Below are 4621 nucleotides of genomic sequence, written 5' to 3' on the forward strand. Positions count from 1 at the left end.
GATCCTTATCTTCACCATTAGCGTATTTGGTGGCAATCTCCATCATCCGATTCAGAGACATCTCTCCGGTTCGACCGAACTTCAGATTCAATTCTCTGTACTTAACGCCTTCTTTAAAGGCACAAACTGCTTGATGATATGGTACATTTTCAACTGTGTGATGCAATGTGATCCACCTCTGGATGTAATCCCTCAGAGTTTCATTCGGTTTCTGCACGCAAGACCGCAATTCCGTAAGGCCTGCAGGTCGCTTGCATGTTCCTTCAAATGTGGTGACAAACACTCGGGAGAGATCCTCCCAAGTGTAAATGCTGCTGGGTGCTAACTGATTCAGCCACGCTCTGGCCGAGCCTTCTAACATGAGAAGCAGGTGTTTCATGGCTACCTCGTTGTTCCCACCACCAATCTGGACAGCCACTCGGTAATCTTCGAGCCAAGTATCGGGCTTGGACTCACCGGTGAACTTACTAACTCCAGTCGCCAACCTGAAGTTGGAAGGAATTACAGCGGATCTGATGGCTCGACTGAAACACTCCGGCCCTGAAACATGTACTCCGCTACTGGTAGGCGCATCTCTGTCGTGGCCTTCTCGGTGAGCTCTATTCCTGTCGACTAAACCTTGAACGAGAATGGATCTCGCATCAAAGCCTGGTTCCCTGGGGTCGACTGGAATTCTCCGCCCAACACTATGAGGGCATCTGTCCACCTGCTGTCGAGGCACATATGATCCACTCCTCGGGGGAGGGGTTGGCACTCGACGTCGATCATCACGATCGAATTGGTGATCATACTGCTCATTCCTTCTGTATTGATCACGCCGGTCTCCATGTCCCTCACGCCTCGGAGGCGATCTTGGGCTGTGAGCCGACTGGACTGTATCCGCTACAACAGATCGACTGTGGATCCTGTTCCGCGACTGAGAAACATCGGAATTCTGGTCTCTCGCTGCCCGGAGCAACGCTCTGATTTGCAACAAGCCCGTGCCAGCCTCTGACTGGGAGGGCTGAATCGACTCTGCTATACGGGCCGCGGCCGCCAAATTCTGAATCGGAGTACGATATACCTGCGGGGGCGGAAAGATTTGACGTCGACTGGATTCTGGAGCCCGTTGACGCGCTCGCCCGTCAAGTATTCGCTGGAGATTTTCCAGTCGAGTGTGCTCGGCCAAGTTAGCCAAGCGCGCGTCCTCCAAGGCTCGGGCCTCGGGGGTTTCTACAATGATAGGAGTGTGGAGTGCATACATGTTCCGGCGGCGAAGTTCCTCCCGCTGCAACGACGTGAGAGGCTCGGGGAGATACTCCTCGTGGGGACGCGACGGGTCGCCCCCATCCGCGCCTCCGTCAGCGCGGGGGAAACCAGGAGGACTGTGTGGCCCATCGATCACCAGAACCTCTACAGCTGGGTCACTGCTATCGCATTCAGATGCGGTCTCTGCGGAGCCAGTTGACAGGTTGAACAGGCCATAGAGGGATTCGTCGGGCTCGATTGTCGCGACTTGTGGGGTGGCCGACTGGCGGGCCACCGCATGCCTCACCCACCTCTGAAGCCTCGACCGACCAGAGCGCTTGCGCCGGCGAGAAACAGGGCGGGGAGATGCCACGGGAGCCGACTGATAGTGGGTCGACGGCTGCCGTAGGAGGACACCACGGACGCATGCGCGAAAGTGCGTCGCCCCGCGGACGGGGAGCGCGTAGACGTCGAGTGGAGCCTCCTGAAGCCAAGCGGAGTCGTCGGCGATGAACGTGAGCGCGCCGAGACGGATCTCGCGGCCCTCCACCAAAGCTCCGCCCGAAACCATGATCAAGGAGATCGGAAAAAATCGCAACTTCTCCAACTAGGCGCTAAGACTCCTAGCCCCACGGTGGGCGCCAACTGTCGTGGTTCTAACTCTGACAGTGATGTAGGGGGGTAAGTATGGAGAGGCGAGGTCTTAGCTATGGAGAGGTTGTAAGGACGCAAGGTTTACGAGTTCAGGCCCTTCTCGGAAGAAGTAAAAGCCCTACGTCTCGGAGCCCGGAGACGGTCGACTGGATTATGTGTGTATGAGTTACAGAGGTGCGAACCCTTGTCTCGGAGGAGGGGGGTGGCTTATATAGAGTGCGCCAGGACCCCGCCCAGCCCACGTTATGAAGGGTTCAATGTACATTAAGGTAGGGCGTTACTGATAACGCTAGTAATAAAGTGCTATGATGACCATAAAAGCTACTACTTAATGACCGACCGTTAGCGTGCGGAGTGACTTTAGGTCTCATGGCCGTCGAGTGGTTGGATCTTGGTCGAGTAATTGCTTCTTGGTCGAATGTCTTCGAGTCTGTCGAGTGGAACACCTCCAAGTCGATTGAAAGGTGATTTTTTCTAGAGGTGTCCTTGGGTAGGGCAGTTAGGACAGGTCCGTGACCCTACCCTAGGTACATAGCTTCATCACCGGGCGTAGCCACACTCGGTTCAACTAAAGTTGGAGAAACTGACACCCACTAGTCACCTGTATGCATAGCATGGCGGTAAAACAAGTCTCGTGTAAGCGTACACGTAATGTCGGTCCGGGCCGCTTCATCCAACAATACCGCCGAACCAAAGTGTGACATGCTGGTAAGCAGTATGACTTATATCACCCACAACTCACTTGTGTTCTACTCGTGCATATTACATCAACGCATAAAACCAGACTCAGCCCATTGACGTCCCTCGAACTCCGATCCAGCTGAGTGTTGAGGGAGAGTTTCGTCAGCACGGCGGTGTGGTGACGATGTTGATGTTCTACAAACGCAGGGCTTCGTCTAAGCACCGCTACAATATTATCGAGTTGGACTACGGTGGAGGGGGGCACCGCACACGGCTAAGAGACGATCAACTTGATCAACTTGTGTGTCTAGAGGTGCCCCCCTGCCCCTGTATATAAAGGAGCAAGGGGAGAGGTGGCCGGCCTAGGAGGAGGGCGCGCCAAGGGGGGAGTCCTACTCCCACCGGGAGTAGGACTCCTCCTTCCCTTGTTGGAGTAGGAGAGAAGGAAAGAGGGGGAGAGGAACAAGGAAAAGTGGGTTGCACCCCTTGTCCAATTCGGACCAGAGGGGGGGCGCGCGCCTCCTTCCTTTTGGCCTCTCTCCTCTATTCCCGTATGGCCCAATAAGGCACATATACTCCCCGGCGAATTCCCGTAACTCTCCGGTACTCCAAAAAATACCCGAATCACTCAGAACCTATCCGATGTCCGAATATAGTCGTCCAATATATCGATCTTTATGTCTCGACCATTTCGAGACTCCTCGTCATGTCCCCGATCTCATCCGGGACTCCGAACTCCTTCGGTACATCAAAACTCATAAACTCATAATATAGCTGTCATCGAAACCTTAAGCGTGCGGACCCTACGGGTTCGAGAACAATGTAGACATGACCGAGACACGTCTCCGGTCAATAACCAATAGCGGAACCTGGATGCTCAAATTGGCTCCCACATATTCTACGAAGATCTTTATCGGTCAGACCGCATAACAACATACGTTGTTCCCTTTGTCATCGGTATGTTACTTGCCCGAGATTTGATCGTTGGTATCTCAATACCTAGTTCAATCTCGTTACCGGCAAGTCTCTTTACTCGTTCTGTAATACATCATCCTGCAACTAACTCATTAGTTGCAATGCTTGCAAGGCTTAAGTGATGTGCATTACCGAGAGGGCCCAGAGATACCTCTCCAACAGTCGGAGTGACAAATCCTAATCTCGAAATACGCCAACCCAACAAGTATCTTCGGAGACACCTGTAGAGCACCTTTATAATCACCCAATTACGTTATGACGTTTGGTAGCACACAAAGTGTTCCTCCGGTAAACGGGAGTTGCATAATCTCATAGTCATAGGAACATGTATAAGTTATGAAGAAAGCAATAGCAACAAACTAAACGATCAAGTGCTATGCTAACGGAATGGTTCAAGTCAATCACATCATTCTCCTAATGATGTGATCCCGTTAATCAAATGACAACTCATGTCTATGGTTAGGAAACATAACCATCTTTGATCAACGAGCTAGTCAAGTAGAGGCATACTAGTGACACTTTGTTTGTCTATGTATTCACACATGTATTATGTTTCCGGTTAATACAATTCTAGCAATGAATAATAAACATTTATCATGATATAAGGAAATAAATAATAACTTTATTATTGCCTCTAGGGCATATTTCCTTCACTTTTGATCCTGCAGCGTCGGTACATACTCTGAAGATGGATCGGTGGAAGATGACGGCGACAACCTCTGAGAGGTCGTCGAACCGGTGAGTGCCCCAGAGCAGGTGGCTTAGTTGGGGCCTCAGGTTTTAGATGTTAGGCTTTGGTGTGAGGTCTGTTTGGTATTTGGCCCGGACTCTCGGCACCCCCTTCATCAGTTAGATAGGAGTAACGACAGATGTTGCGAAGATGGTAGCTTCAGACTTATTGATGTATCTCTTTGTAAGGTCTTTGTGAATAATCAATAAAATGACCGCATGCATCTCCCAGATGCAGAGGCCGTGAGTCATCCTCCTTTTCTAAAAAAAATCTTCTCATTGGGTGCGTGCTCGTCCGCATAACTTGGCATGCGACACTTTCTTTGTGCCGGATCATGGTGGCGCCCTCCCCCCC

Source organism: Triticum dicoccoides, chromosome 3A (assembly GCF_002162155.2).
Source record: "Triticum dicoccoides isolate Atlit2015 ecotype Zavitan chromosome 3A, WEW_v2.0, whole genome shotgun sequence".
Classification (NCBI taxonomy): Eukaryota; Viridiplantae; Streptophyta; class Magnoliopsida; order Poales; family Poaceae; genus Triticum; species Triticum dicoccoides.